General features: G+C 33.7%; 1 long non-coding RNA gene across 4 annotated transcripts in view; it reads right to left on the minus strand.

Moving 5' to 3' along the window:
• Positions 1-3,607: 3,607 nt before the first annotated feature.
• Positions 3,608-12,370, minus strand: part of LOC113289860 — a 34,233-nt gene continuing 25,470 nt past the window's right edge. Inside the window, exons 3-5 of one of the 4 annotated variants that reach the window (XR_003331180.1) lie at positions 7,974-8,182; positions 7,628-7,720; positions 6,392-6,900 (exon numbers count right to left, since the gene is read on the minus strand). This is a non-coding gene — a long non-coding RNA (uncharacterized LOC113289860). Of the gene's footprint in view, positions 3,672-6,391; positions 6,901-7,219; positions 7,721-7,973; positions 8,183-12,370 lie in introns of those variants that run through there. The other 3 variants (XR_003331183.1, XR_003331173.1, XR_003331189.1) reach the window with 3 other exon arrangements.

Below are 12,370 nucleotides of genomic sequence, written 5' to 3' on the forward strand. Positions count from 1 at the left end.
TTTGGTACCGTCCAAGTTATTCCTTGTGTTTGATTAAAGACTCGCTATTATTTTAGCTTGAGTAAATCAAAACAAGTGAGAGATATTGACTCCTTGAGATACTTTAATCTAGATTGAGTCTGACTGTCTAGTTGATTCTCTAGCAAAGTATTTCGGAGTTTGTCCATACAGATTGCAAATCGTATTATTGGGTGGTGTTGTTAGACCCCCGCTTTTTCACATTTCGTATTAAAAAAACACTAATAGAAGTTTACTGCATGGTAAGTAAAATACATGCTTATGCCTCCGCTAATGATATCTTTTTCTCGTTAAGTCCTGTATAACATCAAGCAAAAAGTTAAATCAAACTTGTAGCATATACGAATAAATAATACTTGATGTATCAAACAATTTTTTTTAACTGTTGAGCATCTATTCACATCTTACTATTAACCAATCAGATATTTTTTTTCAAAAGTGATAAGTCTTGTTACAATAGGAACAAATACCTTCTTTAGTTAATAAGGATAGTAAAAATATTAATACGATGAATGCGACCATTTTTTTTTGTTATGAACTCGTATACAAAATTGATGTAAAGAACCAAAGGTGTACAAGTGATTAACAAATAAGAAAATGATACAGTATGATTGTAATGAATCAAGATAAGATAGAAAAAATAATCAAAAGTATTGTTTTGATTTATGAGACAAAACAAAAAGTTAGCTTTAACTTTAGATGTAAAGAAAAAAAAGTTAAACCTATAAGTAAGAAAGTAGATTTTTTTTTTTACAAAAATAAAGAAAATGATCAATTATATTCTAAAAATAACAAAATAATTAGATAAATCGATCAATGAGATTACTACGTACCAGTAACGTTTTACCAAATAAAGAAGAGACAAATTAGAGGAAAAGAAAAAAGAAAAGATAATTCTATACATGTGTTCGCAATAGTTACATAGTTTTAAGCCCCTATTTATATGAATAGAAGATTAATACCAAGTATATGAAAACCTTTATCTTGACACAGGGACATATCAGTCACTAAACTTAGATTTATAAGTTATAACACAATATTTTGTTTTATTTTATGATTTTTCCATTTTCATTGCTTTGAGCCGATATTATAACATTTAGGCATGAATAATCTTTAAAAATCGATTGATGAGTTTGCTAGAATCTAGAAGATCGAAAATTCAAATAACGATGTTAGTGCTTCACACACAATTACTTTCAAAGGTGCTTTATAATATTGAAAGTCGGATTTTAACAAGTTGATTACTTCAATTTTTACGCAAAGATGAAAACAACTTCTTAATTTGTAAAGAGACAAACTATGTGATTGGTAGAAACTCTTTTTATTCTAGTATTATAAGTAAATAATCAGAAAAAATATATAGTTTATATGTGTAGGAAGAAAGATTTTATCAAAAAAGTGTTCCAGAATTGGGTACATTACTTATATATCTCTATTTTTGACACCCAACAAATATATCCTTCCTCAAAATAAATATACCCCTACTCCTTCTAGAAGGTAAACATCAAAATTGTTAGATTACTGAAATACCCTAATATATATTTCACATGATAACCTTTCCCCACACATTAAATTTCATTTATGTTCTTACTTTCGTTTTCTTCTCTCACTCGAAAACCATATCTGGAAAATAGAGAAACTGAAGAACTGAAGAATTGAATCACGATCTTTAGAGATCAGTGTAGTTTAAAGAAGACCAAAGTCGTCGAGGAATTATGGGTTTCCGATCGAGAAATTTATTAATACGACTCTATAAATTATGGGTTTTACACTCTTGGCCCTAGGGTTATTTTATAATATTTTCAAATTATTGCAATGACCCTAGAATATTATAATAAGTAGGTGATAGACGCATTTATGTGTCTAATTTGTCCTCAATGTTTCGTATTGTTAGTACTTATTTTCATCCTTATTATGGTGTTTTGTGTGTTTATAGGTATTTTTTAGAAATAAATATTGATGGAAAATTCGGCTCAAAAAGTTGTTAAAGGCACCCCGAAGGACATATGTTATTCGGACTCCAACAACGGATAAGGGACGACCACTGGATAAGGGGTGACCTTCTTTAACAAATTCAAAAAAAAAAATGGCGGGAAAATGGTGAAGAGAACTGGCAGATTTTCAATCGGATGTTTGGACGTGATTTAGTGAGATTCAATCCCTGAAACTTCATGGGTAGATGTGATTTGTCATAACAAAGTTGGTATGGGTGTTTTTTTCGATCAAATTTGGCTAGATAACCCAAGATATGAAATCAGAGCATCACGGGTTGGTTTTCCATTCCGAGTCCTGATTGAGTGACTAAGAGATTTTCGCGTGGCTACTGCATGTTGGAACACTTCTGGACAATGACTGGATGCGTTGAGAGTAATTTGGCGTGGGGAAACAGCGTGAGAAGCTAAATCAGGGAAGAAAATATTCCCAAAATATTTTTCATCAAGGCCGAGTTAAGAGAGAATTATCTTGAGTTATAACGAGATTTCTTGGTGCTACTGGCTATATAAAGGGTGCTGGTGTTTCATAAAGGAGGATGGAGAGTTAGGGGATAGAATAGAGCACCACAGAGTCGAAAAATCAAGCTGCAGAGAAATCTGCAGCAGCAGCAGCAGAAAAATACTGAAGAACACGAAGAACGGACCAGCAAAGACAGTCGTTTTTCTACAGTGATAACGACTCACAGGCGAGGGTCGTACATCAGAGGTAGACTTATTTGCTACAATACCAGTGACACATACTGTGGTTCGTTATGGTTTGTAACACATATAACTGTTACAAACCCGGTTTTCATTATATTTCTCCCTTTTCATCATTTGTAAACTATTTTTGAGCAATAATAATGGATTTCGAGCGTGTTTCCAACAACATGATGAGCTAAACCCTACCACTGGGACAACGGAGGAAGCAACTTTTCATGATTGTGGTAAATGAATTAATTCTTTTATCGACTTTTTGCATAGATTTAATTGCTTTATGATTTCTGTTAATTATTTATTATTTTGTTAGATGCCGCATGCTTAGTTCTAAATACTTTAGATGCGTTATGCTTTTAACTTACAAATAATATTTTACGAAATCTATTTTTGGCAAAGAACTAGAGTCACAACTTCTTTTGTTTGAGCTATATTGTCTAGAGTTAATGACTGAACCATAACAATATGAAAAGTGGTGAAATCCCGCGTCTCAGCGTCTCTTCATCTTGTGACAAATTGTGTATATATATTTTTCCTTATTTTCTTTATTAAGTCTTAAAACAAATTCTCAACAAATCTGAGTGAACGAATCATCTTACTACAACATCATTGAAAAATACCACCAGTAGGATTACCTAAATAACCTCTCATAACTTCCCAAATTAGTCGTATCTCCGGTTCAAACAAGTTCAATTCCAAAAACTCACCTTCTCCGCCTGCCTCTCTCAGAAATCCCACATGATTTGTAGAAAAAAACCACTAAAATTGAATGAAAACTCAAAATCGTAGATTAAATCTTAAATAACTACAAAAAAACACTTTAAAAAACCAAATCTTAAAAAACATTTTAAGCAAAATCAATAGATTTTGATAAAACCCCAACCCCTCAGAACCTAATATTCTTCTTCTCGAACTTCTGCATCATCGATTTGCTTCTTCTTCATAATCATCACCGATATTTTTCTTCAGTTCGGTTTTGATAAGAAAAATTGAAAACAAAATGTTATTATTGAATCATGGAATACATATACACAATCGACTGATGAAGATGAAGAACAAAATGATCTTGAAGAAACACAAAGGATCTGCTATAAGAACAAAATCAAGTAACAAAAAAGGTATTTCTAATCTTGTTTTCATTTGTGGAGTTGTATATACATTAATATTGGTAATTTTGTTGTGTTTATTCATCTTAATTAGTGAAAAAAATAGTTTTCATGATTTTGTTGTTTATATTGGATAATTATTTCGCAAATTTAGCTTGTGTATATACCCTGCACAGATTTAGTTCTTGTATATTGCATTTGCTTCATTGTGAGTTTTTTTGTGGGATTGTGCATATTGTATGCACAGATTAAAGTTGTGAATATTTTCTGCACGTATTAGCTGGGATATATGGGAATGGATGATGATAATAGGTGTAATATGCACTTATTGTTGGTATGTATGCAAATAATTTTGGTGGGGTGGATAAATAGGGTTAAACTAAAGATGGCTTGACTAGTATACTTAATATGCTGGTTCAAGAGTGATATGGATAGGTGTAACTATTGAGATTTGACGGATGACTGTTGGAAATAATCTAGCTGGTGGTGATTAGGGGTAATGAACCTAGGGTTTAAGAGTTTACTAAGTGGTGATATTGTTATACAGTGACATGTGGTGTAATAAAGAAGGATTAGTGGGTGGAGCGATAACTCGTGATGATGCTTTGACCAAGAATTTACTATGCCTATTAGAGTATTAAATAGTGGATAAATATGATTGGTGATGCAAAATTATAAACTAAAAGAAACGAAACTACCAGCAAGAGAAGATGTTACCCAAACAATATGGAACCACTAGTGGTGGCAGCAGATTTTGTTAACTAGTGGACGAATATGATTGGTGTTGTAAAATTCCAAACTAAATAAACATAACTACTAGCTAGAGAAGTTGTTACCCGAACAATATGGCCCAATAGTGGTGACAGTAGATTTTGTTGGCACTTGAGATATTTGAGTGAAATTCAATGCTGGTTGCAGCCGCTGCTGATGTAAAAACTTGCTGACTATAATCGTGGATATTTTCCGCACAGAGTATAGGTATTGATATTTTCTGCATGACGACGTTTAATTCATTACATATTGGAGGTCTTATGGGTGTATCTTATTTTCGGCGCAATTTGAAGCTTCTCCAGGAATTTAATTCATTACATGTTAAAGGACGTAGGTATGCACAGTAAAAGCACGGAAAATGTTAGAAAAACTTCTGAACTTGTATTTTATGCTATGTCACTTTGAGTGCAGGTTACCTAATAAAATTGTTCTAGATTTAGTTTTATGATTTTCCTGCACAAATTCTAGTTATGGATATTTCCTGCACAATTCACAGTTGTGGATATTTTCTGCACAATTTTTAGTTGGGGATATTTTCTTAAAAACTTCAATTTACATATATTTTTTGAATAGATAGATTTTGTGGATATGATCTGCACATAATTAAATTGTGCATATTTTCTGCACAATTTCAATTTGCATATATTTTCTGAACAAATAGATTTTGTGGATATTATCTGCACAAAATTAAAATGTGCATATTTTCCATTGTTTATCATGATCACTGGATTTATTGATTGATTATAGGTGTGGACTCTTTTCATGGGATTATAGATTTTGATTTCAGGTGGTGCTGATGGTAATACGTACATGAAACTCCAGATATATTTGGAGGTTACGTGAGTAGAAAGTAAATATAGTACAACTCTAGTCCACTCGTATTGCGATATGAAGATTGTTTTCTTCGGTAGAGAAAAAACTAATAAAGGTAGGTGTTTGGTGTTGTAATGACTTGAAAACGTGTGTAGAAATATATTTATGTACTGATTGTCCGAGTGATCCAAGTTCAAATCAACTGAGGTTGTAGAAGTTTGTATAAAATACTATTTCAAAACAAGTAATTATGGTATATAGTTGTTTAGAAGATTGTTTGGATGTCAGTCTTAACATCAGCGGTGAAGTAGTCTGCTGTCAAGAAAATACGATAACTATTTTGAGTTGGAGTTTCAGGATTGACAAAAAGGATGGGCCTGTATAATCGTCAGCCTAGTCAAGGTGGTAGATAGTGATTCGTTACATATTAAGCTTGGAGTTTCAGCACTTATTGTTAGGTTCAAGTAACTAACGAAATAGGTACAACGATGTCCATTCAGTTTGTAACGAAGTGTAAAATTTCAAGGTTGTATTATGTCTGCAGATCAAAGTAGTGATCAAACTTGGGTTAAGATTAATCCAATAGCAACGAAGTGAAGTAGTTAACATTGTTTTGTTTAACTACTTTTAGTCGTAACTTTTTCACTTCTTAATATATTTATTTGTGAATTTTTTATCTTATTAATATTTTTCCCTTTCAAAGAAAAAAAAACTATTATTAAGTATTGTTAATGTTGATATTGTGCATATTTGCTGCACGTATCGAGTTGTGTATATTTGCTGCACAATTACTCATCACATAGTTATTTTTGCTAATGTGGATAACCCTTGCGCTCTAAAAAACTAATGTGCATAATATATCCACATAAGAAGCTTCCAAAATAATATTCTGAAATATAAATTCTATCTGCTTTTCTCTGTATCTGAAGTCTATAAAAGTTGTGGATAAAAGTTGCACTATAAATACATTGTGATAGTTTATGCACATAAGAAATACTACCAAAAAAATTTGTGGATAGCAGCTGGACAAACCTGGCATTCTTCATTTGGGGAAGCCTAATTGTAATATCTTAGCCTACTTCACTACCAAACAAAATCCTATCTTATATACTTATCTCCATTTCTTCCTCAAAATATTAAAAAAAACATCAATTAAACTGAATAAAATTCCATATAAAAGTTCGACACATCTGCAGATTTTTTCTGCAGCGATATTAAACTTAATATTTAAGATGTTTTATCTTTTTTGGCTTTTCAACTTGGGTATAGTTCGCCTGCTACTACTTCCTTTTCTTCTTCTTATTGGACTACAAATTCATTCTGGTACTTGACATAAGAATTTATCAAGCGCTTACGATTCCAAGTACCTTGAACTTCGCAAGCTAAATTTTTGAACTCCACAAGATGAATGAATGGTCGTCTTTGTCTAGCTCACTTGTTTACCATGGAATAATCCCCGCATTAACCAACACCGATAATAAGATTCAAATGCGCACAAAGAACTGCACATTTTAGATCGATAATTTGTACATTATATATCCACAGTCCACTATGTACAGAGAATATCCACAAGATTTGGTATGTGTTTGTGCAGAAAATATCAACACATACAGTCTGATGCGTAAATTTAAAACATAACAAATCATCCAAATACCAAGAAGGAGTGCAAACAAAACTTGCTTTAGTTTTACAAAATATATCCATAATTCATCGTGTGCAGAGAATATCCACAAGATTTGGTATGTGTAGAAAATATCAACACATACAGTCTGATTTGTAAGTTTAAAACATAAAACAAATCAGCTAAATACCAAGAGGTAGTGGAAACAAAACTTGCTTTAGTCTTTACAAAATATATTCATAATTCATTGTGTGCAGAGAATATCCACAAGATTTTGTATATGCAAAAAATATCTATAAATTCATTTTGTGCAGAAATATCAACAAATTCAGTCTGATGCATAGGTTTAAAACGTACCAAAAGGGAGTTGATCTGGGTATAATCCTAGGGGTCAGTCCATTGCTTAAAAATGTAGCACAGAAATCACTTCGTCAATCAAATCATCTAGAAGATATCACCAAATTCAGTCTGATGCATAGGTTCAAAACGTACCAAAAGGGAGTCGATCTGGGTATAATCCCAGGGGTCAGTCCATTGCCTAAATAGCTAGCACAGAAATCACTTCGTCAATCAAATCATCTAGAAGGACAACAGAGAAATATTAATACCTACTAGAGACGACCAATCGTCAACTGGTGCTTTCCTAGGAAACTTTTTTGGAATCACATTCTCCGCTTTCCCTGATAAAGGTCGAAGTGATTCTGAAACCAATAATGGATCCCCAGCATAAGCACTTAGACATGATCATTAATTCCAGTGACTACAAGATTGAGATGGACCACGATTCATACACATCTGACAGTGCGAACTATGTAGCATTCAGGTGAATACTTATTTAGTGGTGTTCAATTAATAATGTGGTAGTATTGTTTAGTTAGTATAATTCACTTGGTTCAGTCATATAGTATTTCTTATTTGAACAACTAATCTTTTAGATGATATACAAGTACATACCTTGTTTAGATTGTGGGTTTCCATGATCAACGACAACTTTGGTACAAATCTTGCGGGAACTTAACAACAAGATACCCATTTGGTAGAATCAAATATATTCTTCCTTTGAGAGTAGCCACTCAGTATAGACAATCCTAGTTACTTTATCTACTAGTGCCCTACTTCCAAGATCAATCCAACTGTCGTCGTTGTAAACGACATTCAGATACCTGCAAAGACCAACCAACCGAGTCAGCAAAACTAGTTTGTTGGTTTTAGTTAGCAACACTTTTAGATTGAAGTGCATAATTTTCTACATACAGTACATTTGTAGAATAGATTAAGTATGATGAATATGTCAATGGATGCGACAAGCTGGGAACTAGATTAAAACCTTTACAAAAAAAAAGGTGTTCTATTTTATCCTAAACAATTGTTGTTCACCAAATAGTCCACACTCATTATCAGATTCATTTTCTTCTTCAAAGTACTTGAACATTTTATATCCTTACATGAAACGCATACTGCATAAAGTTCATTCATATGAGGTATAAAATACGCAACTGTGCGAGCACCCTGACAAGTCCAGGAAACCCATTTGATAACTGTTTTTTCAAAATGGGTTTGCAATCGCAAGAATATTTCTAAGAAAAATCTGCATATGAAAACGATAAATACAACTAACACACATTATTACCTTGGATGGTGACAATTTTGTTAGAGCATTGCTCGGTCGAACTCGCATGCGTTGCTATCTTAATCATGTTTGTCAATGTTAGTGATCAAAACTATAAGTCTTGATTTCTAGTCTACTATAGATAAAGTCTCGGACTAGGATAGAAAGTGTAGTTGAGCTCAAGAACTCCATGGCAATCATCATACAAGACGAAGGACTACTCAAGAAACTGGTGGAACTTCATCGACTAAAAGGTATGTAGAGACTTGAACTTATATATCACTCAAAAGCCTATCTACTCTATCTTCTATCTTTGAGACAAAAGTCGTTTTGCTATATAAACTTTGATTATACACATTTACTATTTCGAGCCGAGTTTATCTCGCCTATCTATTTCTCGAAATATGTGTTGGTAAGCTTTCGCTTTATCCAAGTTCATCTTTACCTAGTGACGAAAGTCATGATACGTTTCAATCACTTTGAAAATTGCTTACTTTGACGAAAAATAGTTTGTGAATAACAACTATATAATAACGTCCTCTAAGAATGATTCAATGATTGAAATGAGAGTTCAGATTATATAACCAATGGTGGATATAAGTATTGTGTGGCAACACATATATGTATAAGTCCTATTTGCTTGAACCGAAGTTTGCGAACTTTGTTGATCAAGAGAACCGGAACAAGAGCCGTGAACTCAGTCCGCGAACTGGCGGAAGTTCTCGACCCGAGAAAATCTGCTGGAGTTTGAGAACTCCTTCCGGGAACTTAAGTCCGCGAACTAAGTCTTCGAACTTAAGTTGGTTATATCTAAAAACGATTATTTGTGAACCTATATTTATTAATTAAGGAATGCAAAATGCAAACCGTGGCTATAAAGTTCATGAACCGATTCGAGTGGATCAAATCGTTTTTGCTTCGATTGTGTCTTGTGTAGTTACATAAGATTTCCTCTCAATTGAACAACTCTCTAACTAGTTCATTTGAGTCATTTGAACTAGTTATGGTGAAGAAGAATATGATTGATATGAAAGTGCTCATATGGATAATCATTTGGTTAACTATTGTTGCACCAATAAATGTACATGTTTGGGTACGGTTACACAAGCCTAAAATCATGCATTTCAATTATGTGTAACAAGCTAAGTTTTCGATCCAGCGGTTGAAAGATATTAGCTTGAATCTAATCAGGTTTTCATCTGACAGTGAATATTGAATGCTTTGTTACTAAGCTAACATTGATTCCAAACCCTGATTTGAAAGACTATATAAGGAAGAACTCTAACAACTGGGAAACCTAATCCCGATACCTCTTGCGTGATTCCAGGTCAATTATCTAGAGTCGATTCTCCTTTAACCTTAGGTTTGTTCTTGAAAACCAGGTTAACGAATTAAAGACTTCATTGGGATTGTGAAGCCAGACCGATACTACTTTATCGTAGTTGTGTGATATGATCTTGCTGATTCTATCGTGTTGAGTACAATCATAACGGTTGGCTTGAGATTAATATCTCCGATAGGCAAGATGTAAAAGTAGTCACAAACATATTCGTATCATCGTTTGTGATTCCACAATATCTTCTTTCGCCGCGTCTATTAAGATTATTGTGAGGTGATTGAAAATACTAGGCTGTTCTTCGGGAATATAAGTTCGGGTTATCAATTGGTTCGTGTTCACCTTGATTTATCAAAAGACGGAAAAAAACTTGTAGGTATTTCTTTGGGAGATAGATTTATACATTCCTGTAGACTTTTCTGTGTGATACAGATTTGTTTATTAAAGTCTTCGACTTTGGGTCGTAGCAACTCTTAGTTGTGGGTGAGATCAGCTAAGGGAATCAAGTGCGTAGTATTCTGCTGGGATCAGAGACATAAGAAGCGCAACTGTACATTGAATCAGTATGAGATTGATTGGGGTTCAACTACAGTCCAGACCGAAGTTAGTTTGTAGTAGGCTAGTATCTGTAACGGCTTAATAGAGTGTGTGTTCTATCTGGACTAGGTCCCGGGGTTTTTCTGCATTTGCGGTTTCCTCGTTAATTAACAAAACTTCTGGTATATGTGTTATTTCTTTTTCGCATTATATTTTGTTATATAATTGAAATATCACAGGTTGTGCGTTTGAATCAATCAATTGGGAAATCCAACCTTTGGTTGTTAATTGAAATTGATTGATACTTGAACATTGGTCTTTGGTACCGTGCAAGTGATTTCTGTTGTATTCAATTAGACTCGCAGATTTCTATTTGCTTGAGTAAGTATTAAATCAAGAAAGAGAGATATAACTCTTCGATATACTTTATTAAGATTGAGTCTAGTTGATTCTCTTGAAAGTATATTGGAGTTTGTCCATGCAGATTGCTAATCGAAATATTGGGTGAGGTTGTTATATCCCTGCTTTTTCAATTGGTATCAGAGCAGGCAAACACGTTATAGACCTTACAAGTCTGTGTTTGTAGCGATATGACTCTATGGACAAAGGTGCTATCTCTATTAACGTACCACCAGTCTTCGATGGCTCTAATTACTTATGGTGGAAAATTGTTATGCGAGCTTTCCTTCAAGCACGTGATTTTCAATCATGGGTATATGTTGTTAATGAATATGATGCTCCCGTTGTGGCAGTAGGAAATGTAAACGTTCCCAAGAATATTGGTGAATACAATCATGCCGAGATACTTGCTGCAAAGCAAAATTCCGCCGATTTGAATGCCATCATACATGCCATTACCCCGAATATTCAGCAACATGTGTCAAATTGCACTAAGTCTAAAGATGCGTGGGATATATTAGAAACCGTATTCGAAGGTAATACCAGTGAAAAGGAAGCTAGGCTTCAAAACCTTAATTCAGATTGGGAAAACCTTCGTATGGCAGATGAAGATTCATTTGATGAGTTTAATCACAAAGTGTCTGAAATTGTTAATGCATCTTTTGTATTGGGTAAGACTATTCCTGAAAAGGACATTGTGATGAAAATTCTCAGATCACTGCCATCTAGATACGATTCTAAGAAGCATGCCATCGTTGAGGGAAATAACCTTGATAATCTCTCCAGAAATACGCTGGTTGGGAAGCTTAAGATCTTTGATCACGAGCATTCATCCAAATCTAAGGATGTTGGGTTCAAAGCACTAAAGGACACAAAATTACTTAATAAAAGTAAAAAAGTGTACATCTATGAAGATGATCACTTTGAGACTGATTCATCAGATGAAGATCTTGACAAATCGGTCTCAATGATCACAAGGCAGTGTAGGGATCTTCTGTTGAAGAGAAGTAAACGGTTTTCCAGAGATAACCCTAAGGCATCAATCAAACCTCATATTGTATTCCTCCTAAAATAGGGATATTGATGAAACTGATAATGAGGATATGCCTTGGTGCTTTAAGTGTAAAGGATTTGGTCATTTTGCAAACGAGTGCCTAAATCGTAAAAAATACACTGGGAACAAAGGTCTTGCTGCAACTCTTGATGAAATGTCTGACAACTATGAATCTAATGAAGACGAAAAATCAAGTGTTGCACTTCTATGTGAAAATATTGATTTTGATAATTGTAGAAATACATACATCAATCTTGATATTCTTTCAGAAGAAAACCCAACTAATCTGGAAGAAAAATTGACCCATTCCTTGGAAACTCTATATGTAATATTTCAGGTTCCACCATGTGTCTAGCTGCTTGCACATCTCAGAAGCCTGATTTTTATCCAAGATTGACGTGTTCATATTGTTCTCT

This window comes from Papaver somniferum, chromosome 1, assembly GCF_003573695.1.
Source record: "Papaver somniferum cultivar HN1 chromosome 1, ASM357369v1, whole genome shotgun sequence".
Classification (NCBI taxonomy): Eukaryota; Viridiplantae; Streptophyta; class Magnoliopsida; order Ranunculales; family Papaveraceae; genus Papaver; species Papaver somniferum.